Source organism: Nerophis ophidion, linkage group LG07, assembly GCF_033978795.1.
Source record: "Nerophis ophidion isolate RoL-2023_Sa linkage group LG07, RoL_Noph_v1.0, whole genome shotgun sequence".
NCBI classification, from domain to species: domain Eukaryota; kingdom Metazoa; phylum Chordata; class Actinopteri; order Syngnathiformes; family Syngnathidae; genus Nerophis; species Nerophis ophidion.
The window spans coordinates 23,018,517-23,034,611 of NC_084617.1; the positions used below are offsets into that span (position 1 = coordinate 23,018,517).

Sequence of the window (16,095 nt, forward strand, 5' to 3'; positions counted from 1 at the left end):
CATACGGGCCCTGAGCTAAATTATGTTTTAGCTCAGAACCAAAAAGAAACAAAATGCGAGCGCTGCCAGGAAAACAATTACAATGCAAATCTAAAACTAAACCAAACAGGGGGCCAAGTGAACAAAGACAGAATTCTGGACGCCAGCAAAGACTTACGGCGTGTAGAGCAGAAACGGCGTACGCAAAGTACATCTGAACATAACAATGAGTCTTAATTACAAACAAAACACAGGGTTTGGGGACTTATGCTCAAAGGCAGGCGTGAAGCTGCTGCAAGAAACAAGAGAAAACAGGCAGTGGAAACTACAAAATAAGAGCACGGGACAGAAACTGAAACATTACACAAGGAAAAACACTAACAAACTCAAAATAAGGCACAGCCTGCTGTGACAGGTAATATGCAACTGTAGTTATTTAATACTTGCTTAACATTGACTAAAGTGCGGTTTTAGATACTGCTCAATGAAGAATACTTAATTGGCTGAAAAAAGACATTCCCAAAATATAGCAGATCAAAAGCATTTTGGCTATAGGAGCAAACAAATAATGAGCAGAAATAATGGACACAGTAGCGAACCTCGTAATAAATAATATAATAAATCCCGGACGAGCCCCCAAATAATGCTACAATCCATGGAACGGTTGTCTAAAAAAAAGAGACACCTTACATAAAAAAAGGTTGATCTGGATTTAGATGTTGTGTAGCTGATAGTTCCTACAAGACTATAGACCAGTACTCGATCTTTACCTTTTGTAAATAAATAAATACATTATGTGGACAATTACATGTTAACTGGCAGTCGAACTTTGCACAAGTAAACACGCACAGGACTGCTTGTATTGCATATGATATCACACACAATTAAACATGCTGGAGGACCGCTTGTATCGCACATGATATCACACATAACATGTTGCATGACCGCTTGTATGGCACATGATATCGCCCACAAATAAACACTCACTAGTACCGCTTGTATCACACATGATGTCACACACAATTAAACATGCTGCAGGACAGCTTGTGTCGCACATGATATCATACACAATTGAATACGCTGTGGGACCGCTTTATCGCACATTGTATCACACAAATTAACAGGCTGCAGGACTACTTGTGTTGCACATGATATCAAACCAAACTAAAGGCGCTGCAGAACCACTTGTATCGCACATCATATAAGACAAGTCAACAAGCTGCAGGACTGCTTGTATCACACATGATATCACACACAATCAAACACGCTGCAGCACCGCTTGTATCGTACATTATATCACACACAATTAAATACGCTGGAGGACCGCTTGTATCACACAGGATATCACACACAATTAAACACGCTGCAGAACCGTTGGTATCATACATGATATCAAACACAATTAAACACGCTGGAGGACCGCTTGTACGGCACATGGTGTCACACATAAGTAAACATGTTGCATGACCGCTTGCATCGCACATGATATCACACACAAGTAAACACGCTGCAGGACCACTTGTATTACACATGATATCACCCACAAATAAACACCCTGCAGGACCATTTGTATCGCACATGATGTCACACATAACACGCTGCAGGACAGCTTGTATCGCACAAGATATCACACACAATTAAACATGCTGCAGTACCGCTTGAATCGCACATTATCCATCCATCCATCCATTTTCTTCCGCTTATTCCCCTTTTGGGTCGCTGGTGCCTATCTTAGCTACAATCGGGCGGAAGGCGGCGTACACCCTGGACAAGTCGCCACCTCATTACAGGGCCAACACAGATACACAGACAACATTCACACTCACATTCACACACTAGGCCCAATTTAGTGTTGCCTATCAACCTATCCCCGCACATTATATCACACATAAATAAATGGGTTGCAGGACCACTTGTAAACACGCCACATGACTGCTTAGATCGCACATGCTATCACACACAAGTAAACAGGCTGCAGGACCGCTTGCATCGTACATGATATCACACACAAATAAACACAATGGAGGACCGCTTGTATCGCACATGATATCACACATAAGTAAACATGTTGCATGACCACTTTAGGATCGCTTGTATCACATGTGATATCACACACAAGTGAACACGCTGCAGGACTGCTTGTATCGCACATGATATCACACACAAATAAACAAGCTGCAGGACCACTTGTATCGCACATGATGTCACACAAGTAAACACGCTGCAGGACCGCTTGTATCGCAATAGATAACCCACACAAGTAAACGTGCTGCAGGACTGCACATGATTTCACACATTTTACATACAAGTACATATCATCATCACACACTTGTTTAAACTGATATCAGGCCGAATTTAAATATCCATATAAAATAGGGACTCCCTAATGTAATAATTTCCATTGTTTCGCTTTGAGGGATGTCAACTTTGGGGCAGCCTTGCAGTATATGTCTTGTTTAAACATACTATTGATAGTAGAGAAAGAAAGTATTTGAACATCACTATCATCATCAACAGCAATATGTTGCTGAACACCAGCAGCATGGTTTCATTTTGGGCAAATGAGGATCATAGTTGTCCTCATATGTGTTTTAGGCCAAGCATGCTCAATTGAAGCATGCAGCTGCAGTGGTGGAGCAGGCACACAGGGAGGGGGCGGAGCCGAGCGATTTGAAATTCAGAGGTTGTTTTTGTTCTTTTTCCCCTGCAACTTGGCAACTTTTTCCTCCATCAACGCGGCGCATTAAATCCCAGCTGGTCGGGCGGCAGACGCCTGATGATCGCCTGTCGGCATGAAACTAAAACGCTGCAGGTACTCGCTGCCAACGAGCTGCAATTAAATAAACATGCTCCACTGTACACTGTAACATGTTGGTGACATTCTGCAGCTAGGACAACACCTATTTACATCAAAACCACTTAATAACACCACTAAACCTTGGTCACACTTAGTCTTTTTAGTGCAGAAGTGTGTTACACTTACTTACACTTAGTCTTTTTAGTGCACAAGTGTGTTACACTTACTTACACTTTGTCTTTTTAGTGCAGAAATGTGTTACACTAACTTAAACTTAGTCTTTTTAGTGCAGAGTGTGTTACAGTTGCTTGCATTTTGTCTTTTTAGTGCATAAGTATGTTACACATACTTACACTTAGTCTTTTTAGTTCAGAAGTGAGTTACACTTACACTTAGTTTTTTTTAGTGCAGAAGTGTGTTACACTTACTTACACTTAGTCTTTTTAGTTTAGAAGTGTGGTACAGTTGCTTGCATTTAGTCTTTTTAGTGCTTAAGTATGTTACACTTACTTAGACTTAGTCTTTTTAGTACAGAACTGTGTTACACTAACTTACACTTAGTCTTTTTAGTGAAGAAGTGTGTTAAAGTTGCTTGCATTTAGTCTTTTTAGTGCATAAGTATGTTACACGTACTTACACTTAGTCTTTTTAGTGCAGAAGTGAGTTACACTTACACTTTGTTTTTTTAGTGCAGAAGTGTGTTACACTTACTTACACTTTGTCTTTTTAGTGCAGAAGTGTGTTACACTTACTTACACTTAGTCTTTAGTTTAGAAGTGTGCTACAGTTGCTTGCATTTAGTCTTTTTAGTGCTTAAGTATGTTACACTTACTTACACTTAGTCTTTTTAGTGCAGAAGTGTGTTACAGTTGCTTGCATTTAGTCTTTTTAGTGCTTAAGTATGTTACACTTACACTTAGTCTTTTTTAGTGCAGAAGTGTGTTACACTTACTTACACTTTGTCTTTTTAGTGCAGAAGTGTGTTGAACTTGCTTAAACTTAGTCTTTTTAGTGCATAAGTGTGTTATAGTTGCTTGCATTCAATCTTTTAGTTCATAGGTATGTTACACTTGCTTACACTTAGTCTTTTTAGTGCAGAAGTGTGTTACACTTGGTCGCATTTAGTAAATTTTGTGCATAAGTGTGTTACTCATGCATACTTACACTTGGTCTTTTCAGTGCATACATGAGTTACACTTGCTTGCATTTAGTCTTTTAAATGCATAAGTGTGTTACACTTGCTTGAATTTAGTCTTTTTAGTGCATACGTGTGTTATAATTGCATGCATACAGTTATTGTGGATTGAACTTTCACAGTATCCTGTTAGACCCGCTCGACATCCATTGCTTTCCTCCTCTCTAAGGTTCTCATAGTCATTATTGTCACCGACGTCCCACTGGGTGTGAGTTTTCCTTGCCCTTATGTGGGCCTACCGAGGATGTCGTGGTGGTTTGTGCAGCCCTTTGAGACACTAGTGATTTAGGGCAATATAAGTAAACTTTGATTGATTGATTGATTGATAGTCTTTTCAGTGCATATGTGTGTTACTCTTACATACTTACACTTAGTCTTTTCAGTGCACAAGTGAGTTATACTTATATACTTATACTTTGTCCTTTAAGTGCATACATGTGTTACACTTATATATTTACACATACAGTAGTCACTTATGTACTTAAACTTAGTTTTTTTTAGTGTATGTGTTATACACTCTGCATACTTACATTTAGTCTTTTGAGAGTGGAAGTGTTTTAAACTTGCCTACTTAAACTTAGTCTTTTGAGTGCACAAGTGTGTTACACTTGTGTGCCTACTGCAGTTAAGTCTTTTGAGTGCATACGTCTGTTACATTTGCATAGTTACACAGTAGTGCATAAGTACTAGGGCTGCGAATCTTTGGATGTCTCAAGATTCGATTCAATATCGATTCTTGGGTCGCTATTTGATTATAAATCGATTTTTTCGATTCAACGCGATTCTCGATTCAAAAACGATATTTTTCTGATTCAAAACGATTCTGTATTCATTCAATACATAGGATTTCAGCAGGATCTACCCCAGTCTGCTGGCATGCTAGCAGAGTAGTAGATTTAATAAAAATAAAAGCTGTAAAGGACAATGTTTTATCAACTGAGTGCAATAATGTAAATTTGTTTTAACTATTAAACAAACCAAAAATATGACTTATTTTATCTTTGTGTAAATATTGGACACAGTGTGTTGTCAGGCTTATGAGATGCGATGCAAGTGTAAGCCACTGTGACACTATTGTTCTTTCTTTTTTAATTTTTATAAATGTCTAATGATAATGTCAATGAGGGATTTTTAGTCACTGCTATGCTGAAATTATAACTAATATTGATACTGTTGTTGATAATATTCATTTTTGTTTCACTACTTTTGGTTTGTTCTGTGTCGTGTTTGTGTCTCCTCTCAATTGCTCTGTTTATTGCAGCTCTGAGTGTTGCTGGGTCAGGTTTGGTTTTGGTATTGGATTGCATTGTTATGGTATTGCTGTGTATTGTTTTGTTGGGTTGATAAAAAAAAACAAAAAACCAAAACAAATCGATTTAAAAAAAAAAGAGAATCGATTCTGAATCGCACAACGTAAGAATCGTGATTCGTATTCGAATCGATTTTTTCCCGCACCCCTAATAAGTACACTTGTGTACTCAGTCTTTTGAGTGTGTAAGTGTGCTCACAATGCAATGTATACAACATGTAGTCCATTCTCAGTCCCATGATGTTGTAGTCCTAACAGTGTACATGGGGAGAGTGCATTGAGACACAGTTTATGTTTCCTTGGCTTGTTCTAAAGTTCTATATTAACAAACATAAAGTGCATGTCGATGGAAACGTCCTACTTGACCCAGTAAACAAAGAATAAAAAAAGTGATTGTAAGTGTAATGTCTCCCCCAGAGGAGCAAATATGGGCAGAGGAAGCAGCAATAATGCAATATGAGGACTATTATGTAGGATGGCAGTATTGATGTTTAATCATGTCAGCAGTGTAGTGATGTCATCAAACCAAGATGGATGCTGATTAGCCGCCATGTTCCACTCTCAGCTTGGAGGTTCTGACTCCAAATGGCCGCTTTTTAGATGACAGCGCCGTGAGACATCGCCTCACACAAACTCTTCTGGAATTGAACCCGCGGACCGGGACTGCAGAGCGTCCGAGCCAAGCGAGCCAGACGCCTAATTGCGCCGTTTGAAAACAAAAGTCTCTGGCAGCGAGAGGAGTCTCTGGCAGCGAGAGGAGCTCAGGCGAGTCCTGCGGGCGGAGGCGCGCGCTGTCGCCTCCCCGAGCTCCAACGCGCCGACTGGCAGGCTGCTCCGCCTCTAATTGAAAGCTTTTATGACGCCGCACGCCATCGGACGGGAGCATCAAAGGGTGCCGCACTGACAAGGCGGACTCTGCTGGGCTGTGATGGCAGCAGCTGCTTCACGTCCCCTAAAAGGAGGGCCCGCCTGTCGCATATACGGTGCCTGCGCTTGTTTGGGGCCACACAATCATGGCCTGGGCTTCTAGAAGGATTAGAAAGTGATATGTTCTCATTGAAAGCATCAGTTAGTAACTATGACATCATAAGCAAGCTTTTTTGCTGTCAAAGTTCAATGATAAGTTCCTCCTGGTAGCAGCAAAGCCAGCATGGAGCACTTCACTGCTCACTCGACACAGACGTCATGACGCCATCAAAGCTCACTTTTTTGCATTCAGCACGGACAACCAATAAGGTCAACAACACTCACTTTTGAGCATTCAACACAGTTGTCATGACGCCATCAAAGCTCCCTTTTTTGCATTTAGCACAGACGTAATAGCGTCATCAATGGTCACCTTTTTGCACTGAACACAGTCGTCATAATGCCATCAAACCACACTTTTTTGAATTTAACAGACAACATGACGTCATCACAGCTCACTTTTTTGCATTCAATATGGACATCATAATGCCGTCAAGTCACTTTTTGCATTTAACATGGACATCATAATGTCATCAAACCTCACTTTTTTGCATTCAACAGACGTTCTGATGCCATGAATGCTCAATTGTTTGCATTCAAGACAGACTTCATAGCACCATCAAAGTTCACTTTTTTGCATTCAACACAGATGTCATAACGCCATCAAAACTCACTTTTTTGCGTTTAACAGACATCATAACGTCAACAAAGCTCACTTTTTTGCATTCAAGACAGTTGTCATAACGCCATCAAAGCTCACTTTTTTAAGCATTCAAGACAGTTGTCATAACGCCATCAAAGCTCACTTTTTGCATTTAGCACAGCCATCATAATGTCAACAAAGCTCACTTTTTTGCACTCAACAGTCGTCATAATGCCATCAAAGCTCACTTTTTTGCATTTTAAAAGACGACATGATGTCATCACTGCTCACTTTTTCCCATTCAATACGAACATCATAATGCCATCAAAAGTCACTTTTTTGCATTTAATATGGACATCATAATGCCATCAAAGCCCACTTTTTTGCATTCAACACAGACATCATAATGCCATGAATGCTCAATTGTTTGCATTCAAGACAGACTTCATAACACCATCAAAGTTCACTTTTTTGCATTTAATACAGATGTCATAGTGCCATCAAAACTCACTTTTTTGCGCTTTACAGACATCATAACGTCAACAAAGCTCACTTTTTTGCATTCAAGACAGTTGTCATAACGCCAACAAAGCTCAATTTTGAGCATTCAACACAGTTGTCATGACACCATCAAAGCTCACTTTTTGGCATGTAGCACAGACGTCATAGCGTCAACAAAGCTCACCTTTTTGCACTGAACACAGTCGTCATAATGCCATCAAAGCTCACTTTTTTGCATTTACCGGCAACATGACGTCATCACAGCTCACTTTTTTGCATTCAATACGGATATCATAACGTCGTCAAAAGCCCACTTTTTTGCATTCAACACAGACATCATAATACCATCACAGCTCACTTTTTTGCATTCAGCAGACGTCCTAATATCATGAATGCTCACTTGTTTGCATTGAAGACAGCTCGCTTTTTTACATTCAACACAGATCAGTGTTTCCCACAGGTCAGGCATCTATTTGTGGTGGTGTGGTCAGGCGGGAGGGGTGGGGGCGCGGGTGGGGTGTAGGGGGGGTATATAGGGGGGGTTGGAGGCGGCGGCGGCGATGATCAAGAAAAACGCGGAGTTGGAATATAATCACAACACTTTATGTACATATTTATATACATATTTATATAATATTTACATATTTATATAATATGTAACTACAAGCTCCATTCACAGACAGAGTCCCATTGTTTTTATGAGCGGTCGAGCGAGTCAGAAGCCGGAAAAAAAAAAAAAAAAAAAAAAAAGTTATTTATTTTTTATTTGTGGCGGCCGTAATTCTTTCGTGGCAGGTTGCCACAAATAAATGAATGTGTGGGAAACCCTGCAGATGATATAACGCCATCAAAACTCACTTTTTTGCGTTTAACAGACATCATAACGTCAACAATGCTCACTTTTTGGCATTCAAGACTGTTGTCATAACTCCATCAAAGCTCACTTTTTTGCATTCGACACAGTTGTCATAACGCCATCAAAGCTGACTTTTTTGCATTCGACACAGTTGTCATAACGCCATCAAAGCTGACTTTTTTGCATTCGACACAGTTGTCATAATGCCATCAAAGCTCACTTTTTGGCTCTCAACACAGCCATAATGCCATCAAAGCTCACTTTTTTGCATTTAACAGACAACATGACGTCATCACAACTCACTTTTTTGCATTCATTACAGACATCATAATGCCGTCAAACATCATTTTTTTGCATTCAATATGGACATCATAACGTCATCACAGCTCACGATTTTGCATTCAACAGTTGTCATAACGTCATCACAGCTCACTTTTTTGCATTTACCACAGACGTCATAGCCCCATCAAAGCTCACTTTTTTGTGTTCATCACAGACGCCTTAATGCCATGAATGTCCACTTTTTAGCATTAAGCACAGATGTCATTTATCCATCAAAGATCACTTTTTTTGCATTCAATACAGACATCATAATGCCACCAAAACTCACTTTTTTGCATTTAACATGGGCATCATAAAGTCATCACAGCTCACTTTTTTGCATTCAACAGTTGTCATAACGTCATCACAGCTCACTTTTTTGCATTTATCACTGACGTCATAGCGCTATCAAAGCTCACTTTTTTGCATTCAACAGTTGTCATAACGTCATCACAGCTCACTTTCTTGCATTTAACACAGACGTCATGGCGCCATCAAAGCTCACTTTTTAGTATTCATCACAGACGTCCTAATGCCATGAATGCTCACTTTTTTGCATCAAACGCAGATGTCATTTATTTATCAAAGATCACTTTTTTGCATTCAATACAGACATCATAATGCCACCAAAACTCACGTTTTTGCATTTAACATGGGCATCATAAAGTCAACACAGCTCACTTTTTTGCATTCAACAGTTGTCATAACGTCATCACAGCTCACTTTTTTGCATTTACCACAGACGTCATAGCGCCATCAAAGGTCACTTTTTTATATTAATCACAGACGTCCTAATGCCAGGAATACTCACTTTTTTTGCAAAAAACGCAGATGTCATTTATCCATCAAAGATCACATTTTGGTTTTCAATACAGACATCATAATGCCACCAAAACTCCCTTTTTTTGCATTTAACATTGGCATCATCAAGTCATCACAGCTCACTTTTTTTGTATTCATCACAGAGGTCATAATATCATCAAAGCTAATTTTTTTGGTATTCATCACAGACATCATAATGCCATGAATGCTCACTTTTCTGCATTCTACAGACATCATAATGCCATCACAGCTAACTTTTTTGCATTTAACACAGGGGTCTTAACACCATTAAAGCCCAGTTTTTTGATATTCATCACAGACATCATAATGCCATCAATGGTACCTTTTTTGCAGTTAACAGATGTCATAATTTCATCAAAGGTCACTTTCTTGTATTTAGAATAAATGTCATAACACCGCTAAAGCTCACTTTAACACAGATGTCCTAAAGCTTTCGAAGCTCAAATTTTTGCATTCAACACAGACGTCATAACGCCATGAAAGCTCACTTTTTTTTATGTTCATCATAGACGTCATAATGCCATCAATGCTCACTTTGTTTGCATGAAAGACAGATGTCATTAAGCCATGAAGGATCACTATTTTGCATTTAACACAGACGTCATAACGCCCTCAAACCTCCCTTTTTTTCATTTAACAGATGTCATAACACCATGAAATCTCACCTTTTTTGTATTCAACACAGATGTCGTAATGTCATCAAAGGTCACTCATTTATGTGCAACACAGACGTCATAATGCCATCAAAGCTCACTTTCTTGCATTAAACAGAAATCATAATGCCATCAAAGCTCAGATTATAGCATTTACCACAGGCGTCATAACGCCAGGAAAGCCTAATTTTTTGTATTTAGCACAGACATCATAATGTCATCAAAAATCACTATTTTACATTTAACACATACGTCATAACGCCATCAAAGTTCACTTTTTAGCATTCACCATAGAAGTCATAATGCCACCGAAGTTCACGCTTTAGCATTTACCACAGGCCTCATAACCCCATGAAAGCCTACTTTTTTGTAATTAGCATGCTACCGTTAGCGTGGTAACATTAAAGTGCTAACTTTTTTAGCTATTTACACTCTTATTTTCTCTAATTCCCCCGACTATATATATATATATATATATATATATATATATATATATATATATATATATATATATATATATATATATACATTCATATATACATATATACACACACATATATATATATATATATATATATATGTACAGTAATATATTTATTTATTTATATCTGCACCTTATTGCTCTTTTATCCTGCACGACAACGAGCTAATGCAACAAAATTCGGATCTTATCTGCGCTGTAAAGTTCAAATTTGAATGACAATAAAAGGAAGTCCAAGTCTCTAAGTCTAATACACCTTAGAGTCATCTAACCTCACTTATTTCCATTTAACCGATGTCATAAGGCCATCAACACACATTTTTTTTTTGCATTTAACACGTTATGTTTCAATTTCCCTTTTGTACCTCATAGCACATAACTGTGGTGCATTCAAGGACCCTTGATTACAGTTTGAAACAGATTTGTCGCTTGGTTTCAAAGACGTAGCTGAACTAACGATAAACTGATAACAAAAATCATGACGTATCACCATCTCTACCTTAAAATATCAGAAATGTTGATACTTTTATCCATCTTTAACTGATGGCAGGTTGCATGATTATTAAAACTAACTTTATAGAAAATAGAGTTACGTACCAACTGCAAATAAATCCACTCATAATTTTCAAAAATTCAGTATATAAAATAAAAGTATTGTTTTGTTTTATTAGTTTTATTTTAGAGCCTAAATTTGAGACAAACATGCATCCTTTAGGTGTACCTAATGAAAAGTCTTGCGGATAATTACTACACGTTTTAAAATCAATAGGATTCTTCCCAAATCCAAAAACATGCACCTTGGGACAGTTTGATTGGCAACACTAAATTGGACGTGAGTGTGAATGTTGTCTGTCTATGGCCTTGTGATGAGCTGGCGACTTGTCCAGGGTGTACACCGCCTTCCGCCTGATTGTAGCTGAGATAGGCACCAGCGTCCCTCGCAACCCTGAAGGGATTAAGTGGTAGGAAATGGACTGATGGATGGATTCTTGCCTTGACCCCAGATAAAACCAACAGGTTTTTGCTTCCCATCGGCGAGTAGGAGTGTGGTCACGGCAACGTCTTGTTGTCATGGCAACAACACATCTCTAGGGATGGCAGGAAGTGATTATTTAGGAATCAGCAGTTTAGTGGGGGGATGTTTACATCCAAGTTAGCAGTGTTGGCGCTCGCTTTGTTTCAGCTGGCAGCGGCTCAAACCTTCCCACTTCTGGAGAGAACGCGGTGGGAAAAGGGGGCGGGGTCAAAAACGGAAATGGAATTACAAGAGCAGCATCGTCCGGGCAGCGGGAAGAGTGATGGCGGTCCGAGCGGCGTCGATACGGCGAGATGGCAGCATGAAGAAGCGTTCCATCAATGGGAATCATATTAACATGATAAAGGGCAGATTGGGAGGCGAGGGCATTGATTGCGATGGCGCTTCATGTCCGCCTCCGACATGTTAATGAATCGCACCGCCGAACGGGAGGAGGATGCTGCGTCTCCTCACAAAGTTTTTGGGCAGCCTGGAGGAAGAGGAGAAGTTTGACAAACAGGTCAACGCCTGTGGAAGTCAACACGCACGGACGGCAATCAAAGGCCCGCGCGGCGCGTTCATGGCAGCGCCCTGTCATGAATCCTCATTTTTTTCTTTAAGGTGAAGAAGAAGCACTTTGCTTGAATAGGAAGTAATTAGGCGGGAAAATGAAAGCGTTTCGTCTTCATTAGCAGCAGACAGGGAGACCAAAGCGCATGAGTGGGCGGAGCTCCGCTTGAACTGAAGCAACACAAACACGTTGCTATTGGACCCTGCAGCATTGCTGAGTGCAGGAATCATCTGTACTTGTGTTGTTTTGTTGTGCGGGCTGCGAAAAACACTGACTTATTTATTATTAACCGTCTGGAAAGGACTTGCTCTGTCTTTAAGTTGAAGTGAGGTGGTAATTGTTATTAAAGGCCTGATGAAATGAGATTTTCTTCTTTAAACGAGGATAGCAGGTCCGTTCTATGTGTCATACTTGATCATTTCGCAATATTGCCATATTTTTGCTGAAATGATTTAGTAGAGAACATCCACGATAAAGTTTGCAACTTTCGGTGCTAAAAGAAAAGCCCTGCCTCTACCGGAAGTCGCAGACGCTGACGTCACAAGTGTAGGGGCTCCTCACATATTCACATTTATTTTAATGGGAGCCTCCAACAAAAATTTCTATTCGGACAGAGAAAACGACAATTTCCCGATTAATTTGAGCGAGGATGAAAGATTCGTGTTTGAGAATATTGATAGCGACGGACTAGAAAAAAAATAAATAATAAGTTAAAAAAAAAAAAGCGATTGCATTGGGACGGATTCCAATGTTTTTAGAGACATTTACTAGGATCATTCTGGGAAATCCCTTATCTTTCTATTGTGTTGCTAGTGTTTTAGTGAGTTAAATAGTACCTGATAGTCGGAGGGGTGTGTCCACAGGTGTTTCGACGCGTAGTGTCTCAGGGGAGTCGACGGCAGCTATGGACGGCACAAGCTCAGCTTTTCTCCGGTAAGAAGCGACTTTTTACCAAAATTTTCTCACCGACACCTGCTGGTTGACATTCCGTCGTGATTCATGTTTGCTTGACCGCGCTCTGATCCATAGTAAATTTTCACGTCCAGGAATTTTAAACAAGGAATCACCGTGTGTTTGTGTGGCTAAAGGCTAAAGCTTCCCAACTCCATCTTTCTACTGTGACTTCTCTAACATTAATTGAACAAATTGCAAAAGATTCAGCAACACAGATGTCCAAAATACTGTGTACTTATGCCGTTAAAGCAGATGACTTTTAGCTGTGTGTGTGTGCGTAGCGCTCATACTTCCTAAAAACCTGTGACGCCTTGCGTACACGTCATCATTACACGACGTTTTCAAGACGAAACTCACGGGAAATTTTAAATTGTAATTGAGTAAACTAAAAAGGCCATATTGGCATGTGTTGCAATGTTAATATTTCATCATTGATATATAAACTATCAGACTGCGTGGTCGGTAGTAGTGGGTTTCAGTAGGCCTTTAAGTAAAGCTAAAGAAGTTGAGGGATGCGGATACATTTGTTACTGATAGGGTTCTGCCTTGCAGACCTTGTCGTACTTGCTAAACTTGAGACCTCCGATTTCGGTGGGGGCGTGGTTAAGAGGGGAGGAGTATATTTACAGCTATCCATCCATCCATTTACTACCGCTTATTCCCTTTGGGGTCGCGGGAGGCGCTGGTGCCTATCTCAGCTACAATCGGGCGGAAGGCAGGGTACGCCCTGGACAAGTCGCCACCTCATCACAGTATGTGTAGAAATCTTTATTTATAATTGAATCACATATTTATTTTTCAACAGGTTTTTAATTATTTTTATATCTTTTTTTCCAAATAGTTCAAGAAAGACCACTACAAATGAGCAATATTTTTGCACTGTTATACAATTTGAAAAAATCAGAAACTGATGACATAGTGCTGTATTTTACTTCTTTATCTTTTTTTTCCAATCAAAAATGCTTTGATCTGATTAGGGGGTACTTGAATTAAAAAAAAGTTCACAGGGGCTACATCTCTAAAAAAAGGTTGAGAACTGTGGAGAGGCGGAGCCGACGAGCCGACAGCGAGCCAGGGCAAACGATGGTCCTGCCCAAGATGGCGGCCAGAAGGTGGAGCATGCAGCAGAGCGGAGAGGCGGGGCACGACTGGAGCAACACTACAGCCATCAGAGTCAGGTGCGTACACAACACACCTGTGCTCAATCTCTGCATTTTCTGCTGCAGCAGCTTAAAAGGGGTGAAGGAGGAACACTCGAAGGAGAAGTAGGCAAGAAGACAACAGACAACAACCACCACGAGAGCGACGAGATCGACCCTGAGCGAGATGAGTCTCCGCAGCAGACGCAGCCACCGAAAGGTGCGCCGCGACGAGCAGGAAAAGCCGGCGCGCTAGAAATTGGCACGATAGACTTCCAAGACAACTTGTTTGTTGAAATAATAAACTCGAGTCAATCCTGTTATGATGCGTCCTGTATCGATCGGCACTGCAACCCACACGACGACGGCTGGAGACCTGTCACAAGAACCACTGCTCTAAAAGCCGTAGATGTTATTGTCACATATGCATGCACAGTAGATGGCAGTATCTTCCTGTTTAAGAGTGTCATAACATTGCTGTTTACGGCGGACGAACTGCTTTACGATAGACAAAAACGTGACTGCTGTTGTTGTGTGTTGTTGCCGCGCTAGGAGGACGTTAATGAGACCGCCGAAAAATAAACCCACATAAGAAACCAAGAACTTGCCCTCGATCATTCTACAGTTATAACGTCATTGGGCATGCACTGTTTATATTGTGGGAAAGCGGACGTGAAAACCGGCTGTCGACACGTCACTCGGGTCCGCATGGAGCTGGAGGGGGCGTGGCCTCCAGCTCCGCCTGAATTTCGGGAAATTTTTGGGAGAAAATTTGTCCCGGGAGGTTTTCGGGAGAGGCGCTGAATTTCGGGAGTCTCCCTCGGAAAATCCAGGAGGGTTGGCAAGTATGGACTTTGTATACGTAAGTAATATATAACTATAATTATTTGATACTTGTTTATATTGACTAATGTGCTGTTTTATTGTCCAATGCTCATTACCGATGCTTAGCTCGTGTGCTATTATGTGCTTAGGTGTTGTGTACCTACTGGTAGTTACAGCCTAGCATGTTTAACTTTTGTAAATGACCTTAATAAAATAGAATAAATTATTGGAGGACATTTAGATGTTGACTAGCTATGAAGCTTTGCACACGCTGCAGGTCTGCTTGTATCGCACATGATATCGCACACAAGTAAACACGCTGAGGGATTGCTTGTATCGCACATGCTATAACACACAAGTAAAAACGCTGAGGGACTGCTTTATTCACACATGATATCACACACAAGTAAACAAGGTGCATGACTTTTTGTATCGCACATAATATCACACACAATTAAACGCGCTGAGGGACTGCTTGTATCGCACATGATATCACACACGTAGAAACACGCTGCAAGACTGCTTTTATCGCACATGATATCACACACGTAGAAACATACTGCAAGACTTCTTGTATCGCACATGATATCACACACGTAGAAACACGCTCCAAGATTGCTTTTATCGCACATGATATTACACACAAGTAAACACGCTGCAGGACCGCCTCTGTCGCACAAGATATCAAACACAAGTAAATGTGTTGCAGGACTGCTTGTATCACACATGATATCACACACAAGTAAACACGCTGAGGGACTGCTTGTATTGCACATGATATCACACACAAGTAAACGCGCTGCAGGACTGCTTGTATCGCACATGACGTCACACCCAAGTAAACACTCCGCAGGACTGCTTGTATCGTACACAATATCACACACACGTAAACACGCTTAGGGGACTGCATGTATCGCACATGATATCACAAACATGTAAACACACTGCAGGACTTTTTGTATCGCACATGATATCACTAACATGTAAACACTGCAGGACTGCTTGTATCGTGCATTATAACACATACAAGTAAACACGCTAAGGGGC

The 16,095-nt window shown here is 40.4% G+C and overlaps 1 protein-coding gene across 7 annotated transcripts in view; it reads right to left on the reverse strand.

The window, feature by feature from the left end:
* The window catches only part of LOC133556071 (RNA binding protein fox-1 homolog 3-like), a 981,253-nt gene that overhangs the window by 535,483 nt on the left and 429,675 nt on the right, over positions 1 to 16,095 (reverse strand). The window lies entirely within an intron of this gene.